The sequence below is a fragment of the Pongo abelii genome, chromosome 2, assembly GCF_028885655.2.
Source record: "Pongo abelii isolate AG06213 chromosome 2, NHGRI_mPonAbe1-v2.0_pri, whole genome shotgun sequence".
Taxonomy (NCBI): Eukaryota; Metazoa; Chordata; class Mammalia; order Primates; family Hominidae; genus Pongo; species Pongo abelii.
In genome coordinates this window covers 52,132,810-52,156,181 of record NC_085928.1, presented here as the reverse complement: position 1 = coordinate 52,156,181, position 23,372 = coordinate 52,132,810, and the positions used below count along the sequence as shown (strand labels likewise).

The 23,372-nt window shown below is 36.6% G+C and overlaps 1 long non-coding RNA gene across 1 annotated transcript in view; it reads right to left on the bottom strand.

Annotated features, from left to right (window-relative positions):
- Positions 1-6,915: 6,915 nt before the first annotated feature.
- Positions 6,916-23,372, bottom strand: part of LOC134760996 (uncharacterized) — a 384,162-nt gene continuing 367,705 nt past the window's right edge. The window contains exon 3 of the long non-coding RNA XR_010139151.1: positions 6,916-7,486. This is a non-coding gene — a long non-coding RNA (uncharacterized LOC134760996). The remainder of the gene's footprint in view (positions 7,487-23,372) is intronic.

Below are 23,372 nucleotides of genomic sequence, written 5' to 3'. Positions count from 1 at the left end.
AAATTGCTCTGGGACTAAGACCTAATATTAGCCATGATCCACCCTGAAGCAAAAATTTTATAGCTAAGTTGTAAACCCCTTGAAAATGTAGCTTATAATGGAAGCGCTGACACAATCTTAACTATGCATTCATGAACCCCAACAGTAATATATCCAAGGTGTTTTATTACTGTCAATTTATCTCAGTTTTTAAAATTAAATAACCCCTCCAAGCATCTTTATTTCCCTTTTAAGTTTTTAAACAAACGTGTGTGTATATGTTTGTAAATATGTGTATATGCATGTGTGTAATTTGGAAACAGGAGGAGAGGGTGGGAGCTGATAGATATATACACACAAGAATTTGTACACATACTTGATAAGGGTGTAATGCATTAATATGTTTTTCAAACCACACTTTTCCCAGGCATAATCTGACGTTATAAAGAACATATGCTTCTCAACATCATTTTCTTCAAAGTAGTGCAACCATCTACTACCTAGGCAGTAGTTTTCCCCACTTTTGATAAGAGTGCTTAGTCTATTTGTAAGTAAAATTCAAAGAGCTTTTTTAATATACCTACTTTTCTAATATGAAGAATACATCAAAACTCTTTCCAATTTTTCCCTATTTGTCATTAAATTAAAAATTATATTTTAGGTAAATAACATGAAATCTCAGGGTATTTTAATCACAAGGGAACAAGCATACATTAATGACAAATATATAATTAAAATGAAATTTTGATGTTAAAATTTTAAAAAGTGAATTTGAATAGAAGTTTAACAAAAATGACTGTGGATAAAAAATACTCAGGACATATTTTCTATAGCTAAGACAAATCTATTATTCTCAAGCACCTTTTTTTTGTTATCAAAATCTTATATATATGGAATTTTCCTGAATTTATTAAATGTTATTTTCCAAATAACATGAAACAATATGAGTAAGTTTTACAGCAGATCTTAGTATAGTTGCTAAGCATATTCTTCCATTACTATATATAAAAAAAACTCTAATAATCTTTTTAACATATAAAAAAAAAATACTTTTCAGACCTGGTTTTGGAATTTACTCTTCAGTTGTAAGAAAAATAAGGTTTTAAATCTATTTATTGCATACAGATGGAGATTAAATTATTTAAACAAATGAAACTCAGAAGTAATGATTATACACAGTACAAAGAACACTCTGCATTTTGCATGAATATTCATACAGTTCAGTTTCCAGATTCCCAATCTCACATTATAAATTACTTTTGAACAACAGTGTTGCTTTCTTTTTTTCTACTGCAGTACTTCCTACATGAGTCTGACAGAGTTTTCCAAATTTCTCAACTACTATAAAATACCATCAAATTTTTCTACAAGTAAAACTGACATTTAAATGATATAGTAAAAGCCTTGTGATAAAGATGATTTCCCAGCATCACAAAGGTGAGATCCATCACATTGGCTAAAAGTAAGAAATGTGTAAGTAACACTTAAAGTCAGAATATTGTATTACCAGTCTATTTTTCCATGTACTTTGTCCATTCGTCAAATATTTATTGAGCATCTATTAAGTACAAGACTGCATGTTAACAAAGATTAATCAAAGACAAAATTTCTCTTGAAATTACTTACAAAGTGGTTAAAAAGACACAGACACACATAACAATTAAGCACTATAAAAACTGACAGATGTCTTCTTATCTGTGTGAAGTGTCATAATCCTTTAGAAGATGAAATATAATTTTAAGCATGCAGGTTAAGAGCATTTTATCTGGAAGTTAGAACTAGTGTAGTGGTTGGGGTTATTTCAAGAACAACATAAAGTGATCTACATATGTTTCCTCAAACCAGAAAGTCTTAAGTTGTTGCAGGAAGTCAGGGACCCTGAACGGAGGGACCGGCTGGAGCCATGGCCAAGGAACATAAATTGTGAAGATTTCATTTTAATATGGACATTTGTCAGTTCCCAAAATTAATACTTTTATAATTTCTTACACCTATCTTCACTTCAGTCTCTGAACATAAATTGTGAAGATTTCATAGACATTTATCAGTTCCCAAATAATACTCATAATTTCTTATGCCTGTCTTTACTTTAATCTCTTAATCCTGTTAACTTCGTGAGCTGTGAATGTATGTCACCTCAGGACCTCTATTGTACAAATTGATTGTAAAACGTGTGTTTGAACAACATGATATCAGTGCACCTTGAAAAAGAACAGAATAACAGCGATTTTCAGGAACAAGGGAAGACAACCATAAGGTCTGACTGCCTGCAGGGTTGGGCAGACTACAGCCATATTTTTCTTCTTGCAGAGAGCCTATAAATGGACGTGGAAGTAGGAGCGATATCTCTAAATTCTTCTCCTAGCAAGGATTATTAAATATTAAGACCCCAGGAGAAGAACTGCATTCCTTGGGGGAGGTCTATAAATCATCGCTCTGGCAGTGTCTGTCTCATGCGGTTGAGATAAGGACTGAGATACGCCCTGGTCTCCTGCAGTACCCTCAGGCTTACTAGGATTGGGAAACGCCAGCCCTGGTAAATTTGAGGTCAGACCGGTTCTCTGCTCTCGAACCCTGTTTTCTGTTAAGATGTTTATCAAGACAATACGTGCACCGCTGAACATCGACCCTTATCAGGAGTTTCTGATTTTGTCGTGGTCCCGTTTCCTCAGAAGCATGTGGTCTACTCCTTGTTCATACACTCCCTTCCCTTTTAAAATCCCTAATAAAAACTTGCTGGTTTTGCAGCTCAAGGGGCATCACGGACCTACCGATATGGGACATCACCCCCAGAGGGCCAGTTGTAAAATTCCTCTCTTTGTATTCTTTCTCTTTATTTCTCAGACCGGCTGACACTTGGGGAAAATAGAAAGAACCTACATTGAAATATTGGGGGCTGGTTCCCCCAATATTAAGTTATTTCATTGTTTCTGAAAGAGTAAATCATTGTGTTTAAATCTGATTAATAAAAATATTGATTTCTTACCCAATAGCAAGGAATGTGAGATACTGGTTGTATGAGGCAGTAAATTTTTTATTAGTTCATGTAACTAGGGGAAACATCAGAAGAAATATAATAATGGGCTTATATGCAGTAGACACCATCAAATACTTAATAATTTTTTCTTAACTTTTAAGGTTAAAAAACTTCTACAAGCTCCAACAAATTCTCAAATAATTCTCAATGTATTAGATGGGACCATTCAGATAACAGATTAAAATTAAAATTGCCACTCTAAATATTCCTAGGTCAGTGCTTCAATGCACCATGAATTAAAATGTTGCAATACTGTAGTATGTGCTCATAATACAATTTAATCCTTCCTAAAGAGGGAGAAGATAACTGCCAGAGAGGCTTTCTTTGCTTAGCAAAGATATATATTAGATAACTGGCTGCTATAATTTATTACAGAAAAAAAGTATGGGTGTTGTGTGAAATAATTTTCTGAGTTATTAAAAATTTTGATCACTTCATTCATTGCCAATAGTTTAACTCTCATGTCGTAAATGAGATGATTGAGTGAACTCAATAGACTCTTCCAGGAGGTTGAAATGGAGTCAAGGTCAAGTGCCAGAATGGGTGGGACATGGACAACAGTCAGGCCTAATTCCCCCTCTTAGTTTGATCAGTGATTGCTCAGACTAGCCAATGTTTGTGTTGAACCAAGGAGTCAAAGTTTTGACTATTGCTTTTCATGCCAGCCTTACCCACTTACATCTTCTAGACCTATTTTTCTATTTATACCTATTTACCTCCCATTTGTACCTTTAATAGTAGCTATAAATATTAAAATTTGGCTTAAATTATAATTTCCAATAGCAGAAATACATATGATTGACCCTTGAACAACACAGGGGTTAGAGACACTGACCCCTGTGAAAGTCAAAAATCTGCATATAACTTCTGACTTCCCCAAAACTTAACCACTAATAACCTACTGTTGACTGGAAGCATTACCAATAACATAAACTGTTGATTAACACATGTTTTATATGTTATATGTATTATATACTCTATTCTTACAGTAAAGTAAGCTAAGGAAAAGAAAATGTTATTAAGAAAATCATAAGGAAGAGAAAATACATCTACTATTCCTTAAGTGAAAGTGGAGCATCATAAAATCTTCATCCTCATGTCTTCACATTAAGTAGGTTAAGGAAGAAGAGGAGAGGTTGGTCTTGCTGTCTCAGGGGTGGCAGAGGCAGAAGAAAATTCACATATGAGTGAATCTGCACAGTTCAAACCTGTGTCATTCAAGGGTGAGCTCTATAATACATATGTATATTATATGTAAATATGATATTATATATTTATATATAACTTCCTTTTTGTTGTATATATTGACCATCTGCATTGTAAACTTTTCTGTAGAGTTATGCTCATGTGATTGGAGCTGTTTACATCTTTTAGACTTTTTCATGGTGAGGGTAATTGAACATAAAATAATTAGCTTCTGTAATTCTAATGAAGATAATGTCAGCAATGTCGTTAAGATTTCTGGTTAGTTTATCATAAATGCAAACTCTTATGGTCACTTGTGTCATGCTCTAAATTAATCAGATGGCACACCTGTCTTCCCTTAAGGTGTTCATATATTGTGATTAAATAGAAAAGCATATGCCTGAGGGAAAACTTGCTGGCCTACTAACCTATATTTGAGGGTCATGTTCATTGATGAGCTTAAAAATTCCTTGAGAGCCAACAATAATCTGCATTTTTTCCAAATGTTCTGACAAGTCAGTTTCCCGTCATCTGTTTGGTGCTGCCTGGCTATGTGCTGCTCATATCACTGCTCACAGGCCACACATATACACTGGTCTTTGAAGCTGCCACTCCCCAAGCCTGCTCCAATAACCATTTCTGTTTCAGTGGTGGTTCCTGTTAATACTACAAAAATGGAAATTGTCAAGGTGAGCAGGTTGCCATATGGAGGTTGACAGCTGCTCAGTCAGATTAAGGCAAACGCACATAGGCAGTGTGAGCTCAAGAAAAAAAAAAATAATAACTCAGAAGAAAACTTTGTTATTTGCTATTGGTATCTTTTCCAGGATTTTTAGAAATAGAGTATCTGTTTTAAAGATTGTTTTGTACGCAGGTAAGCTTGAGCTGCTATTGATATGAAGCAAACCAAAAAAGAATAAAGTAACCTTTAAAATGTTGTATTTCCAATGTTGACCCTCTTTGCCTCTGGCCACAGTGTTTAATTTAACATGACTCATTCTCCCCCATCCCACCTCATGTGTAGAACACCTCTGCAAGGTATCTTTCAAAATAATAAATGAAGACCCTTACTTTGTGAAAAGGGAAATAATGTTGAACAAATTGTAAAAATGTGTTTTAAAAGACTGCATAGCATGCCAAGAAAAAACGAACAGAATTTTACAACCCACTGAAAGATAACACACCACCATCAATAGCCAAGCTCATGAATAAATAAATATTTACAACATATACATATGCATATAAGGCGAGGCTACATCGCAGGAACTCAGAATCTGTGGAAAATATTTATGCAATCCCTATACGGTAACAAACAGAGGCATTAAAAAGGAAATAATTTTAAAGCACAGTCAACACGCTTAAAGTTTTTCAGTAACTTGACTGACCTTTCCAAAATACACTGAATTCTTTTAACAATATGAAATATGTTGCTATGATTGCCTATTCCTGAACTTAACTGAGTCATATCATCATCACACAGCAGAGCTAGCAAATTTCTAGCTGAGCTAGTTAGAGTACATTGGAAAAAGTGGTCATATGTTCAAAGAGGAAACATTTCAGACTTGATTTACAAATGAAATCTAATGCATCTGTATTCAAAGCTGTGTGGAATGAATACATGCTTAGGAATACACACAAGCATTTTAAATAAACCTTTCTGAATAGGTTAACAACTTTGCTAAAATCTTGCAGCAATCTTTCTCACGGGTAGCTAGAGCTCCAAAGTTACTGCTTAAGTTTAACACAGGAAATTGAACTTTGACATGCTATAGGTACTGACTGTATGTAAGAAATACAAGTTAACACTCCTGACATCGATAACACCATACGTTGCTAAATCCTAAGCTACTAAAGGCCGGCATGCAGGCTAACATAAATAACAGCTTGCAGTTTGCAAGAAAAAAAAATCCATTGATAACACTAGGAAATATAGTAATGTGATGGTATAATTTACAAGGCCTGAAGATAATTTGCAGCACCATTCCTCTGGGTGGATCTGCACCAACCATCTAAGCTAAGTGCCTGTTGGAACTTTTCCCTCAAAGGTACAGTAGGCAGAAGATTTGTAATATATTTAATGCAACAAAAGGAGAAGCAGAAAGATCAAACTGATGGGGCTTGGGTATTTAGAAAATCCTGCTGAGATATTGTGGTACATTTTTAAAACTTCTTGTTCATAATGTTCATGCTTCTCTTGAACCTCAGATGATAAACACTGACAGGAAAGAAATTGTAGGGGAGACTCAGAAACATTTTCACAGCTAAGATAAAAACGTTAGGTAAAAAGAATGCTTCTGCAAAGCAAAATCCTCAGACATATCTCCCATCAAGATTTTTCTCCAAACATACAAACAGTGTCCAGAAAGTCTCTCGTGGGATATGTCTGCAGCATCATTTTGGCTTACAGCATTCACAAAACACATACCTGGATAACTTGTGTTTATATAAACAAATGGCATTCGGGAAGCAGAACCCACTGAACTTTACAGAAAGGTTGATTCAAAGTCTCAAAAATTCTCTCCCACCTCATGATAATTTTTCAACAGCGGAAGAAAATGTATTACAACACTTCAAAGTACTGAAAGGCTTTTTCTCATTCAGCAGATTTTTTTTTCCAATAAAGTTAATGCAATTTATCTTTGTGAACACATCAACACTGATAGAGTCAGCCAGAAAATTAGTGTTGGTGGCACTGCATTTCATAACATGCCCTTTCTCAGACATCCCTCTGATCAGTTCACAAAATCTGCCAACAATTCAGGGATCTAACATATTCAGAACCTATTTCTTTTTAAAATAATGCAGCTTCCGAAGGAGAACACATATATTCTTGCACTAGAGAAGCATGCTTCTGCTCTTATAGTCTCCCAACTGGAAACGATCACTGTAATGCTTTGAAAGCCCAGAAAACCAAACATTGCAAAAATATATTGATATCAATAACAGAGAAAATTCTTCTTTCTAGCTATCTGCAACACAGATCCCATTTCCTGAAATAAAAACCTGATTTCAAACAGAAGCAGCTCCTTCACCCTCATTTGTCCTTAAGTTAGCATTAACTGGCCTTGCTAACTCCATTTAGATCTTTAACACGAAACTTTCATCACTTACCCCCCTTCCAAGGTTTTCCTTTCCAGGGTGTCCGGGTCAGCTTGCTCAGAGTTGGTCCAGAGAAGAAGAGCATCAAAACGAAGAGAAGTTCAAGCCTAGTAATTTTCTCCACTTTCTCTGATGATAACATTTCCACAAGTTAATTTCACAAAATTTCTCACATCCTCTTCCCTCCTGGTTATGAAAATAGCATTAATCATTGAAAAACCTGAGGTAGGTGTTGTTTTGCCATCTTTAACAGCTGAAGTAGCAGCTTCCTGATGTAGCCCTGAGCCAAGCTACATTTCTCACGGATCCGGCTCCTTCTCTTCAGTACGCAGTCAGCCCTGCTCCTACTCCAGAAGCTATAAAATAATTTCTGCTCTCCACTTTGCTTTCAGTGGGAATATATTCCTCAGCGTTCTGGGTGAGCTTGATTGAAAATGATAAAAACAGTAATGTCTGTGTCCAGCAGAAAAGGGAAAAGATGTCAGGATTATGTGAAAAAGATGAGAAGCAGTTGTACTGACAGCTTTCAGGCTGCCTGTGTGATCCTAATAGCCGTGCAACCAACCAAATTGCTCTTTTAAGAGTAATAAGGCTTCAGTGAAAGCCGGTGTCACCGCCACTTGGGTGGGTAGTGCTGGGCTTGAAAACCACCCAGGAACCGCCACGGATAACGACTGCTTCAGTTCAGCTTCAGAATATTAAGGGCTGAGCAAAATATAGTATGCACAGAGGGTAGTTAATCTATTGTGTGGATAGACGAGGATTCAGGCAATGTAGCAGAGAAAGACTCAGAACTTAAAATGTATCTTATTTTTCCTTCACTTCACCTCGTGACATTCAAAGGGGATTGCATCTGCACTAATGATTCATAAATGAGTCTGAAATATTTATTAGATGAACAACAATAAGTATATAATTTTTCTCCCCAGCAATAAAACAGGAAGGGCAAGTTCTCAATAGGTAGTTGCAGCTCTCCTCTGTGTTAAATGAAGTCAGTTTATCTCGGCGTTCCTGCGTCACCCTAATGAACCCACCATGAATGTCATAAGCAAACTTTTGGAAATACCAACATAGACGGCCAAGGCTTTCTTGAATGTGTTCATCACACATTCAAGAAAGCATATTTTTATTTGTTTGTGTACATCACCATGGAAATACAAGAAGCTCCCCAAGCCTTTCTGTCTTTTGCGACTATGTTTATGCAGACATTACTGGTCAGAAAGTGTGGTTATAATTAACACATGACAGTGCCCCTGGATGAAGATGACGTGGGTGAAGGCATACATATAAAATGAACTAATTTGGGATTGTCTGACGTGGTGGCCCACATCTGTAATCCCAGCACTTTGGGAGGCCAAGGCAGGAGGATAGCTCGAACCCAGGAGTTTCACACCAGACTGGGCAACATGGTGAGACCCCCACCTCTACAAAAAAAAAAAAATGAGCCATGCATGGTGGTACATGCCTGTAGTTCCAGCTACTCAGGAGGCTGAGGCAAGAGGATCACTTAAGTCTGGGAGGTTGAGGCTGCAGTGAGTTATGGTGGTGCCACTACACTCCAGCCTGGGCGATAGAGCAAGACACTGTCTCAATAATAATAACAATAATAACTAATAAAAATAATAGAATCTTTGCCACCTGAAGTGAATTGGCTTGATCAAAACATTCTGGCTACTATTTTAAATCTGTCTCCATGTTAGTATTATACATATGGTCACTAATTTCCTTACTCAGTGAGACACAATACATGAATTATGCACTTATGTATTTTAAAGTAACCAATTTCTATATTATGGTACCACCAGTTTTATGATGTTATCACTTTCAAAAGGGAATAAATTACTGCTTTCAAATCATATTCTTGGAAGAGGTACCTTTAGAAGAGCAAGTTATCTTGTTAAGATAAGCCATATATTAAATTTGAAAATACAGTTATTACAATTTGCTTTTATAAAAAGGAAATTATGTTTGTCAAAAAAATTAATGGAATATACAAAATAAACTCTCAGATTGTGCCTTAGTTTAGAATCAATAATCACCCTGTACTCAACTTTTAATTTGAAAACTTCTGTGTGAGGAAGGAAAAACTTATGCCCATTATATAAAGAGTGAATTTAAAATTCCATGTCTTTGCATACTTAAAAATGGGAAGCTTATATTTAACTCAGAATTTGATTTTCTTTTTCCAGTCACTATCCTGTTTACCTGACCATTTCCTCTCTCTTTAAATGCAAGTAAACAGAAATTGGAGAATAAATTGACCAACTCCTTCACCACCACCTTCTGAGGAGGACTCTACAACTAAACCCATTTACTTTCTGCTAGCTCCATCCTTCTTCAAAGAAAAAGCACAAATTTCATGATTAGCAATTTAAAAAAATGTCTTGGGCCTTTGGTAGAACAGTAAAAAATGTGAAATAGGTTTGAATATAATAAAAGGGTGTGGATAGAATTGTTGAATTTTTCTGAAAGGTCTGGCCAGAACAAGGTTACTAGGAAAATCATTCTTTCCTGAAATGGGGTAAATCTGGTTAGATTCACTCCCAAAATATTTCATGTTTAGATTTCCAAGGTTTCTTTCCTTTTTAGTAATCCCTGGTGGACACCAGGCCACAGTTCTCTCTGATGGGGAAATTGAAATGGAATTGGAAAAACCAAATCACTGTTGGTCAACAAGGGAAGTCACTCTCTTCCAGAATTCATCTGGCAGAAGTTTGAAGTTCTCCTGGAGCTTTCTGCATACCAGAAGAGAGAAGAGAAAGCCTCCTCATATGGAAATAGGTGAGGGTAGCGAATGGAATAAACAAGGGTAGAATCTGAAGGAAAAGTGAAAAACTAAGTGGAGAGGCAGTCCAATGAGACATATATCTGTGGAAGTATGAGTTTAGAAATGCCTTCCCATCTACGTTAATATTAGTAACAAATTAGCTAACTTATTACAAGTTCAAAGCACTTTGCATTCATCAACTCATTTAATCCTTACAAAAACACAATGAAGTAGGAATAATTCTTTTTTCTTTTCTTTTCTTTCTTTCTTTTTCTTTTTTTTTTTTTTTTTTAGAGTCTCACTCTGTTGCCCAGGCTGGAGGGCAGTGGCGCGATCTCGCCTTATTGCAACCTCCGCTTCCTGGGGTCAAGCAATTCTTCTGCCTCAGCCTCTCAAGTAGCTGGGACTACAGGCGCCCACCACCACACCCAGCTAACGTTTGTATTTTTAGTAGTGACGAGGTTTCACCATATTGGCCAGGCTGGTTTCAAACTCCTGACCTTGTGATCCACTCACCTTGGCCTCCCAAAGTGCTGGGATTACAGGCGTGAGCCACTGTGCCCAGCCAAAGTAGGGATAATTCTTTCCTGCATTTAGTACAGTATAAACTGAGGCACAGAGAGTTTAAGTCACCTATCCAAGGTCATAGTGCTATGTTTTGAATTCAAACCCCTCAGTTCCAAGCCTTTGCTCATCCCTATGCTAGGCCCTCTACGAAACTGTTGTCTCTGCACTCTCAATCCCTCTGAGCTACCTTGCTCATAAGTAACATGTTAATGTAAAAGAATAGCAAATAGTGATAACATGCTCAATATATGTGAGGTTTTAGATGCTTTAGAGGTTTTCTTTATTTTCATGAACTTGTGAGATGAGTCGTTTATTATTTATACTCTACGTATTGCTACTTAGCCAATGTCACATCGTGATTACCCAGCACAGCTAGAATTTGAATCCTGCACGGTCCCAGTGTTTGTTATTCTTCTCTTTTACTGAGTCTGGTGCATGGATCTTGGGAAACTGGAAAGGGCTTAAGCAAAGCTTGAAAGGTAAAAGAATTAGAGGGGTTTTGGGGGGTAGTTGTGGCTTGGAATCTTCTTTAGTTTACTGGCAGCAGCACGGAGGTCTATAAATGGGAAGGTATCAGAGAAGGTCCACCGAGAGAGGCAATCAGAATAAAATTCCTCGCCACCTACTTGTGCTCAAAGGAAAACATGAAGAAAAAGAAGGCCCCAGCAAGACCTGACTTACCGACAGTTGCAATACACATAATAAATGCTTTAATGCAGGCCATAAAGAATTGTTAGGAAGACTGCAGAGAAGGAGTACTGTAAAGGAGGTATATATTAAAGTGAAGTTCAGTGAGAGAGAAGAGAAAGAGCTGGTTCAGCTAGGACATTCAGGGCAGAGAAGGTGGCTTTTTCGCTAAGTATCAAATAATGAGAATATATTTTAAGACTAGGTCAAGTCAGGCAAGAGGCAGAGGATAATCCAGGCTGAGGAAACAGCATGAGCATGGTTACAGGCATGAAAGAAAGCCTGCCCGCTTCCAGGAACTGCCAGGAAGGTAGTGTGGCTGGGTGTGGAACCTATAGATGAGTAGCCAGAGATGAGGTAGCAGAGGTAGGCAGGGGCTAGATTAAAATGTTCAAGTACATTAACCACCAAAGTCTTAGGCTTTATCTTCAATGGTACGGGGTCAACAAAGGATTTAAATTAGGGAAATTACATGATCCAAAATGAGTTTAGAAAAAAAACTGGCTGCATTATGATGGTGAGCGAAATTAGAAGCAGGAAAAACTGCTTAAATATACAATAGTCCAAGCAAGAAAACTTTGGAAACTGAACTAAAACAGTGGGAATAAATAGAAAGAGACTAATTTGAAATAAACTTCAAGGTTTCTTACCTACATTCCTTCATTGAACAAACATTTAAAACCTATACATTAAGCCAGGAAAAATACTAGGTATTTTAAGAATAATCAGACAAAGTCCCTGTTATCAAAATGCTTATATCCTTAAGAATTTAATTACAAATTAAATACAAAGAATAATGGGAAATTATTCCAGCATTTAAGCTCTCTTCTTTAAATGTGTCATTTGAAGTTTGATTTTGTCTGTCCTGCTAGCATTTGCTTCAACTTTGACACCATTAAGCAAGATTTAGGAATCTCCGCAATTATATATATATTCAGTTTTATCCTAATACCATGATTTACTCTATTCTAATTATACCCCCCTGACATTTTACTATTTATGCACAATAAATACCATCTTGCCTTTTATTTATTTTCTTAATAAGGATATAATTTTTACTAATCTCTGATACTAGGTAGTAATGGCATAATGTGAGTTATGTTACTAGGCTTTTAATGATTGAATGTGTATGAGATAAAACCTTCCCTAATGAGCTTACAAACAAAAATTGTCACCAAGCTTTCGAAAAAAAATACATCAAATTTTATATTTTATATCAATATGTTGTTGTTTTTAATCTCACTGATTATACTCACTTCATTAGATGAGGCTGAAGACTGAACCAATCCATTTTCTGAAAATTCTGTGAGTTTGGTCACTAGGTACCTAGCAGGCTCTCAATCAGGATCAATTTTAACCTCAAAAAGACATTTGGCAATGTCTGAAGACATTTTGTGGCTGTCACAGCAAGGTTGAAAGAGTGCAACTAACATGTCTTGTGGGTAGAGGCCAGGGATTCTGCTACACACCCTGCGATGCACAGGACAGGCCTCCCCTCCCAACAAAGAATTATCGGAAGAAAATCTCCATAGTGCTGAAGCTGAGAAACTCTGAGCAATCCTCAGCTTGTCCGATCACAAGGTGATGATTTCTTTTTTTTTTTTCTGAGATGGAGTCTTGCTCTGCCACCCAGAGCACAACCTACCCTATGCATTTCAGACCAACTAATAGAAGTGGACTTTTTTTTTTTTTTTTTTTTGATATGGAGTCCCACTCTGTTACCCAGGCTAGAGTGCAGTGGTGCAATCTCGGCTCACTGCAACCTCCGCCTCCTGGGTTCAAGCAATTCTCCTGCCTCTTCCTCCTGAGTAGCTGGGATTACAGGCACCCACCACCACACCCAGCTAATTTTTGTGTTTTTAGCAGTGACAGGGTTTTGCCATGATGGCTAGGCTGGTCTCGAACTCCTGACCTCGTGATCCGCCTGCCTCGGCCACCCAACATGCTGGGATTACAGGCATGAATCACCGCGCCCGGCCGATGATTCTTGTAGCCATCATTTTATGTAAGTGTAGTCAGAACAAATGCTGTTCTTTTTTTTTTTTTTTTTTGACAGCTCTTGCTCTGTCACCCAGGCTGAAGTGCAGTGGTGAGATCATGACTCGCTGTAGCCCCGAACTCTTGGGCTCAAGCAATCTACCTGCCTCAGCCTCCAGAGTAGCTGGGACTACGGGAACTCACAACTGCACCTGGCTAATTTTTCTAGCTTTTTGTAGAGACAGGAATCTGGCTATGTTGCCTAAGCTGATATTAAACTCCTGGATTCAGGTGATCCTCTGTCTTCAGCCTCCCAAAATGCTTCAATTAAAGGCATGATCTAAAATGCTTTTCTTGACTGACGCTCACAAGATGACCACAGAACACTTATTACCAACACACTCTGCAACAACAGCAATGTAAAATATCCTATTTATATTCTTATGCTTCCAAGGAAGTCTCCTATTTCTGCTATGATAATTCACCCACAGAGAGTAACTCATCTCCCTGAACACCTTACATCAGACCCAAGAAATGGTGGATTTACCCCACTTGAGTGCTGGAAAGGGTCCAGTGGTGCATGTATACATCAAGAAAAATCTTTCTAGTCCAGAAAATTCTCACTGTTCCTTCATTACACACACAGACCAAAAAAAAAAAAAAAAAAAAAAGAAAGAAAAAAAAGAAACAAACAAACAAACAAAGAGAAAGAAAACAACAACAAAATAAAACGAGAAAATCATCAGGGCAAACTTAGCTGTGTGACTCTCTAACTACTTTCCTTCTCATTAACTTGGCAAAGATTATTCTCTATTAACTACAGGCTGCACTATTGCTAATATGTTGTATCATATACTCCATCAACAAGCCATCAGAATAAAATTTTAGCTGGCATTTAATCAAAGAGTCAGTAGTAAATTAGCTTAGCATTAGCTTCATAACTCTTGAAAGACCACAGATCAATTCACTATGACATCGGTACATACATATGTAGTTTCATTAATTACATTGTTATTTCTCCCTAATTCTTTAACATTCTATTTTGACTATGCAAGCCAAAATACAGATCTGAATGTTTTAATGCCATATTAAACATACGCTTTAATTCTTTGTTTTTAACCATGTTTTCCATAAACAGAAACAAGGTATTGTATACATCCTTTCTAGCTCAGCCTGCTGCAAAGGCAAATCATTCCACAACAAGAGAAACATTGCTTGTTTTTTGCACAATGTATGGTAACATATAATATATATCAGTTTTGTTTCCAAGGTCAAATATATGTACAGTTACATAAGTACCAGGTCAAATGCATAATGTATAAATATTTCAATTACAATATAGCTGAAGAATTAACTCTGGTTAATTGAAATATCTACTTAAATACAAAAAAATCACTTATTTTCACTGTTATCGAGAAATAGTTTAAATATTTTTATTCCTTTTTCCTTTGCCAGTGATTTCTACAGAGTGAACATCTCTGAATCCGTCGGATAATTTAAGACCCTGCAGCACCTGAGTATCACCGGGTTGCACATCAGTTCTCACCCTATTAGCCTGCAGTTATAGCAGACAAAAAGGTAAGGCTGAATCTGCAAAGAGATCAGGGCAAGCTGCATTAGTTGAACCTTCAAATGAGCTCCTAATATTACATTGCATATTGCTAATGTTTCCTTTTCATTAAAAAATTAAGCAGAGGCTTATATGTCTTATTGGAGGGTCCTAGTTGATTGTGTCTTACTTCATAATATGCTTTTAAACATTTAACTGAGACAGGCAGCTTAATATTTTGCTCCCTTTAAGCTTTTTTTTGAAGAATAGTTCAAAATATTGGTGGTTTCATTGGAATAATCTGGGCAAATTTGTTAGTATACCACTCTGTGATTTTGATTCAAGAATTTGTGTGTAGGACCTGGGTGCGTGCATTCTGAAAAAAAAAAATCTGTTCTGTGTACCTCTGAAATGCACTGCACTGCTACTCCAGTGTTAACTATTTTGGAAGGAAAAGTTTAAGCATTCTGGGTTTGCTATATAGCACCTAGTTCATTATTTTTATACACACACACACACACACACACACACAATTAAAGTTTAAACCTTTTAAAATGAATATATTTTTAGAATTCATATGAAAAATTAGTTTCTGACATTTGTTAACACATTGCAAGTGATTACATGACTTCACTGTAAAGAAGGCAGAATATGGGTCCTGGGGAGACGTCCTAGTGATTTTATAGAGAATAAGCCTTGAAATCTCATCAAACATGCTTGAACCTGTAAAATATTCTTTTTTTCATCTTAGATATTTTCTTGGGCTTATGTAAAGTTCATTTAAAGGACAGGGCTAGGAAGGTTGACATGGTTTATTGGCTATGCTACATCAATTACATAAAATATTTCTTATCTATAAGAGATACTAACAGGATGTTTCTTTTTAAATATTTTTATAATAAATTTATCCAAACTTGGGATATTCCCGCCTACAAATACATAAAATCTACATAGTCTAAATAGCACAGTCACTAAATTATAGTGTTACAGAGTCCCATGAGGATGTTTGCAGAATACGTACAGTCATGCATTGCTTAGATATTTTCTGAGACGTGCATCACCGGGTGATCCCATCATTGTGTGAATATCATAGAAACTCATAGAAACCTGGAGGGTATAGTTTGCTACACACCTAGGTAATATGACACAGCCTATTGCTCCTAGGTTACAAATCTGTACACCAGTTAGTGGACTAGATACTCTAGGCAATTGTAATACAATGGAAAGTATTTGTGCATATAAATATAAAAAGAGTAGAGGAAAAATATGGTATTAAGATCTTATGTGGCCACTGTCATATATGGGATCTATCACTGACCAAAACGTCATTGTGCAGTGCATGACTGTATTAATATATAGTTGAATCAGCTAGTGGTTCTCCCCTGAGTGCTCTTGAGACCTCTAGCGTACTATAATATTGGTTCTGTTTCTAGTTAAATGATAGGTATCCCAAGGAAAAGTGTCCTATATTATGAATGTTGAAGACAGCGGAAACAACTGTTGCACAGTTAACTTTACTATTTAGAAATAAACAAAGAAATAAGAGTTCTCAGATCATTGATAAGCTGGAAAATAGTGTAAATTTTGAACAAATTTAAGTAGTATTTAATAAATGTAAAACTGCATATTTTTGCAATGTCTTTAACCATCTTCTATGACTAATTCCTATTATCAATTAGGAATTGCTGTAAAAATGGCTGTAGGCTTATCATATAGCCATATATCAGTATATAGTTAAGGCGTGAGTATCACAGACAAAAAGTTGACACTACAATATAAATAATAATTTATTTTTCTCTCATGAAAAAGTCTGGATACAAGCAGTCAAGCTTTGCTCCATTAAGTTTCAAGAGATATGGGCTCTTTCTATTTTGTTTCTTCATCAGGGATGGCCTCCATTTACAAGACAAGCATCCAAGAGGTTCTCTGCATCCACAGACATCATCATGTCAACAGGATGGAGGATAAGATAAAGAAAGTGACAGAGGTGCAAGCTATTGTCTCTCAGAAGGGTTTAGGAAAATTGTCACTTACTACTCCCTCTTACAGTCAGTTGGCTATATTTTTGTTACATGGTCAAAGCTAGCTACAATAGAAGCAATGACCAGCTAAAATTCTGGGTTTGTGTTCATTTGAGAGAAAACGAGAATACATTTTGGGGGGAAACTAGCAGTCTCTGACATAGAATATCGTGACAGATAGATGGATAACAGGTCTTTAAAAACAACTTTAGTAACTTTCACCTCATAACACAGCAACACTTACTACTTTAGGGACTTGAAGTGTCAGGTGTAATGAGATCAAGAACATGATCTTAAAATGATCTTATTTCATAAGTTAATAGAATCTCAGAGCCAGATCAGGCTAAAAGATCACTTAGTATAAAAAGCACAAAGAACAAACATTCTTCACCAATGTGTATCCTAGGTTTTATTTAAATACTTCAAGTTATGTAATTCTCAGTTTTTTTAAAGCCTATTCTTGATCTCAAATGCTTTAGATAATATTAATTTTCAACCATTTATTTTAATCCTGTCTTTTAAAATGATGCTAAACAAATATTTTCTTTCTTCATTGAAATGATTCTTTAAATACTAGGAAATAGCTGCTTTTCCCCCTTTAGTGTCATCCCTAAAATCACCTTCAGGCTAAATAATCCGCATTTCTTGAACAGAAGTTTTAGATTCATTATCACCTGAGTAATGTCCTTCCTTTAGATTTCTGGATGCTCTTGCTTTTGTTAAGGTCAATCTTAACATCTGATGCAACAATATTTATTCATCCTAAAACACAAGAGTTTCCTCATTTCTTCTTTCTTCCTAATTCAAGCTGAACTAAACATAACAGAAATCATCTGGCGGCTGTTCACAGTACCCTCTCCCTCTTATTGCCCCCCATCTCATTCCTGTTGCTTAGATAAAGAGTATGTCATGTGACAAAAGCATGACTCACAATTACTTCTACAGTTCATTTGTCCTGTGTCCTGTAGCATTAAGCCTAATGATTTGGACAAGAAAAGACTCACCTGGCTTCATTTCCTTTTCTGCTGATTGTCAATTTCACATGACCATGGGGACTATTCATTAGTCCCTGAAACTTCCAGGAAGAGGGAATTTCTTTGCTTTTAATTTAAATCATTTAAACTATTTTAAAACAGTCCAAAAATAATATTTTAAATAATTATGCTTAATAGTACAATTTATACACACACATTGATATATTTATATATATATGCATATGTGCATATATAAGCACTAATTTCTAAGTAGAAGAATTTGTTAATTAATCACCCTTAATGGCAAAATAGCTTCCCATTAGTCAAGCCTCAGGTTAATTAATTCACCAGATGATGAGTGATATAAGTCCTAGTGCTTTCTTCCTAACTACTTACTATTCCATCCAGAAGACATGCTCAATATATCTCTCACTGAACAGCCTGGTTTCTGCTTCTGCGGAGGCTGAATTTTAGCACTATATCTGATAAACATTTTCTTGGAATAAAAAAAAGAATGTATTTTTTTTTTGACACAGACCTATTTAATGTTGGTGAGAATAGTGGGCACCATTTAGGATTCAAGAAAAAAAAAAAAAAAAGAACTATTCAGGGAGCAGCCACAGCTTGCCATTGAAGTTGAAGTAGATTTCTTATCAACACACAGAACTCAATTTTGCCAAGAACCTGAATCAACCTGCAAATGAATTCTTTCCCAGAGCCCATGAATAAGAACACAGTTTGGATGAGGCCTTGATTTTTGGCATGGTATAATCCTAAGCTGAGAATCCACTCAAACCCACCTGGACGTTTGACCTAGAAAGCTAATTATTGGATGTTATTTTTAGCTGTGAAGTTTGTTATAATTTGTAATGCAACAACAGACAATGTATAAAAATGTCAAATAAATATCTCCAACTCAACTCGTCAAAAAATATTGCTCTTCCCAGTTATGTTTTGCAACCTTTCCCTTTCATTTCATAACAATTTCATTATTTTTGTTGTTGCAGCCAAAAAACTTAGTCATTCTTACATCCTCACCTTTTCTCCCGTCTTTATATGTGTAAAATCCACCTCAAAATCCTATGGACTCTACTTCCATAAAATATCTAGAATTTAACCAGTTTTCACTCCTTCACTGTTCTCACCCTGGTCTGAGCCACTAACATGTCTCACCTTTTATTGCAACAGTCAACTAACAGGTAGTCACACTTCAACCTTATCTCACTAGCCTCCTATGCGTTTTGTGGACACGATAGTCTTTTCAAAACCTAAGTCATATCATATCTTTTCTCAAAATCTTGCATCGTCTCCCCATTTGAACTCACAATAAAAGTCTCCAGGCAATGAGCTGGTAGGTCTTCATGATCTGTTCCTCCCACATCCAATGTATCTTTTCCTGTTCTCCCCTTTATTTTCTCTGTGCCAGCCATACTGGCTTCCTTAACGTTCTAAAAATCCAGACAGTGTTACCTTAGTGTGTTTTTTCTAATAACCACTTTAACTCTGACTTGAGCTTCATCAAATCTCTCACTTGCTTCAGGGTTTGCTCAGATTTTTATTCTCCATGAAACCTGCCCTAGTCACTGAAGCCCCATGCTTCCTATCCTCTCTCTTGGCCTTCCAGGCCTCCCAACTGCTCTGATGTCTTTGTTTTTTTTTTTTTTTTTTTTTTCCCCCATGGAATTTATAAAGTTTTAACATGCTATATACTTTGCTTCCTTATTGTGTTTTCTATTTATTTCCCATCTCTCTCCGAATACAATGTGAGCTCCTTGCAAACAGGAATTTGTGTTCGTTGTGTTCACAGATGTGTATGTGTAAGGCATCTGAATATTGGCCTAGCACACTGAAAGAGCTCAGTAAATATTTGTTAAACAAATGGGTGAAATGCAGATGCTTACAGACACTATTTAGAAGAGAATAACATCTACAGATTTGAACTACTAGGTTGCCCCTGGCAGAGGCATGGTCAGAGGCACACAGCACAATAATAGTGAAACCAGATTTACCTTGGACACATTAACCATTGATCTTGATTTAAAACAAGGACAACAACAGTAAAATTTGATACTAAACCTTTCTTTGAGAATTTGCATGATAGACATACAGATAATATGGAATCCTGGCTCTATGACTAACCAATGGCGGAATCTTGGTTAAGTTATTTAATTATTTTCTGTCTCAGTGTCCCATTTTAAACATGGAGATAAAATATATCCCATCAGGTTGTTTTGAGGGTTAAACACGGTAACAGATTTAAAGTGTCTAGAAGAGAGCCTGCACTCGGAGAACATTAGCCTTCCTCACCTCTGTACATTCTTTGACTTCAAATTGTGGAACAAGCGCCAAGACGTAGAATCTATCACAGTGATACCCCTTGAAGTAGGGCATGCCTGTCATATATTTAAAGAAATTTTCAAACAACCTCCCTCATCCTGAATTCAAAATGGGGCTTAGAATGAGGTTCTTAGAAACATAATTTAGAGACACCACCTCTAATGCGGCTCTTAGTTTGGAACCTCGAATTTCTTGGTCTATAGTGGATCCAAACTCGTACAACACACCTCACATTGTTCCCCAGAGATCCCTCTCCCTCTCCATTTTCCTTTCCTCTTTCTTCCTCCCTCACCCTTGTACAATCCATTATAACTCATCTTTCTAGCTTCTACAGAACCTGGAACAGGTATTTGCACAGAATATTCACTACATTTTGCTAAACAATTAAATCACTTAGGAATGACCCAGCTTTTTATTCCTCTATGATGGCATGTTTAGAATAAGGCTATACTATTTTATTATTTCAGAGTTCTTATTCCAGTGTTTCAGGGCTGGGACTAATGAATATTTTCCTAGGGATCTGTAAGTCCAGTTACCGATGGCATCCACCTGGGCTCAGCACTTTAGGTGCATCTTTCACAATGTTGTCTCTGTGTGAATAAAGTCAGCCAATCCATGTGGCCAGCCCTGGCCCTTGTACCTGCTCTTGTTTTATGGCTGTTATCCTTTTGAAAATGCATGTTACAGCATTCACAAAGAAACTAGAGCACTAGATTGAAACACAGTTTGTCTTCTAAACACACTTCTTCATTTGCTTATGTTTTTCTCAGAAGTTTCCTTTGGGAATTAAATATATTTTTAATGTTTGTTTCAAGTGGGTTATTTATTTATTTATTTTTTTTAAGGAAAGAAGCTTTCTTTTCCTCCAAGTACTTTGATCTTTTTTTTTTCTTGAAATACAATTCCTGAAGCTGAAACTATAAACATTATTTTCTTCCTTGGAAATAGACAATTAGGCACCATTTTAAAAAGGATTTTTAAAGGAGATACTTAAGCTCAAGTATGTAAAGAGTGACATACTGTGAAACGTGGGTATGGTTTTAGGCATGAGAAACTCTGCTAAAACATAATTATACAATGAGGGATTTCTACATGATAATAATTAACATTTAAGTGGCCAAATAATGCCTCACTCCCATTTTACTCAGAGATGACCAGGGAGATGGAGTCTTCTAGTATAAGTGTGGTATGGCAATGGGAGGCATTTTTCAAAAGATAATGTAAGATTGGCAGCTTCTCCAGGTAGGTGCGTTAACTCTTCTTCAGACTGATGAGGAAATCCAGTTTCAGAGAGGCAAAGTGATTTGAAAGTATGTGGTTGTTTGCAGCCTTAATTTCCTTATCTGTAAAAGGAGAGCTGTCTGCATTTTCTCCATAACATTAGAAAACATGGATTCTCGTAGTTGAGATCAGCCCATATAAAATCCCACATAACCAGTATGGCAGACAATTGCCTCTGAACTAACTGAAGAGTAGGAAGAAACATGCCCCATTCATTCTGACGGCTCACATTCTGCCACAGAAGATGTGTGCCTTCATGCCTCATATCTCCTCCCCCTTCCCTTTCCATAAACCAGGTAATGTAAAGAAAAATAATGTGGCTATTGTGTTTTAAGTGATGTGTAGTTAATTAATGAGCTATTAATGTAACTTTAGTGTCTAAAGTTCCCTTTGAACCTCCTCTTTTTCCTGTCACTCTGATTCCATCAAGCTACACACTCACCTAGTTTTAGGACATTGAATCTATAAAGTCACTTCCCTATAAGTACACAAATATTCTGCAAGTTAGTTAGACACTGGCACCATATGCAGTTCCCCAAAGAGTGACCCTATTTCAGCATTAATACGTCACACTCCCATAGTCGCACAAGAAATACTGACACAATGCTGATTCTATTTCAGTCATTAGTTTAGGCCCTGAGGCAAGGCATATAGGTAAATTATGGAACATTAGAAGTGTTTTAACAGACATATAAATAAATGCCATAGGGAGAAAGGGGAGGGTGAGATTAATCCTTTTTTCTGGGTCTGGGGAGAGTCACAGGTCTTTAACCAAGGAAGTGATACTGAAACAGGTGCTCTGGTGATAGGTAGGATTCTAATCTGTATTCATGGAGAAAGGACAGAGCAAATTATCTGAGCAAAAGCCAGAGAGATGGTATATTAGTTTCCTGTGGCTGCTGTAACAAACAAGGACATGTTTTGTGTCCTGAAACATCAAAAATGTATTCTTTCACAGTTCTGGAGGCCAGAGGTCTGAAGTCAAGGTGCCTGCAGGGGCAGGGCCAAGCTTCCTCTGGGGCTTTAGGAGGGAAACCTTCCTTCTTCCAGTGGTTGTTGGTGTTGCTTGGCTTCCTTGGCTTGTGGCCACATAACTCCACTTTCTCCCTCTGTCATCACATCGTATTCTCCATATGTCTCTTACAGGGACACTTGTCTTTGGATTTAGTGCCCAAACAGATAATCCACGATGATTCAACATAACTATCCTTCTTCCAAATAAGGTAGTGTTCACAGGTTCTATGGATTTGAAATGGATTTTTTGTGGAGAGGGCATTTTTCAGCCTACGCAGATGAAAATGTGTCTTATAAGTAACTTATTGACTATGTGTGCATGAGGAGGGTAGAGTTGGTTTGCAGTATTATACTAGCATCTCCTATCTCAATCCTGTGACGAAAACTATAAATTTTTAAGCTAAAGAATGTGACTACTATATAAACTCAATACCTGATTTTTTTAATGAGGTAATAGGCTCAGGGAGGTTAGATAATTTACTTAAAGTCACATCATGAATTAAGGACACCACTTAAGTAAATTTAGAATCCAAATAGAAGTCATCCATTTTAATGTTTTCTTGATAAAGTCTTTTAAACTGCATCCCCCTCCCCTTTTCTATCAAGTTATTAAACACTCAGATCACACACACACACACACACACAGACACAATATTCTAACATAATAGTGTGTACAGTAACTTCATCAATGAGTCCTTACAGTTTGAGCCATAAAGAACAGTTTTTTTGTAAATCCACTGTACAGAGGAAGATTTTCAGACGTGGAAAACAGGAGTGTACATATACCCTAGTACCCATGACAACATACGGCAATTCTTTGTTTGCATACTTGCTTCTGAGAACTGCAAACATCTTGAGGGCAGGGATTACATAACAGTGATGACAAATTTTGCCTCCA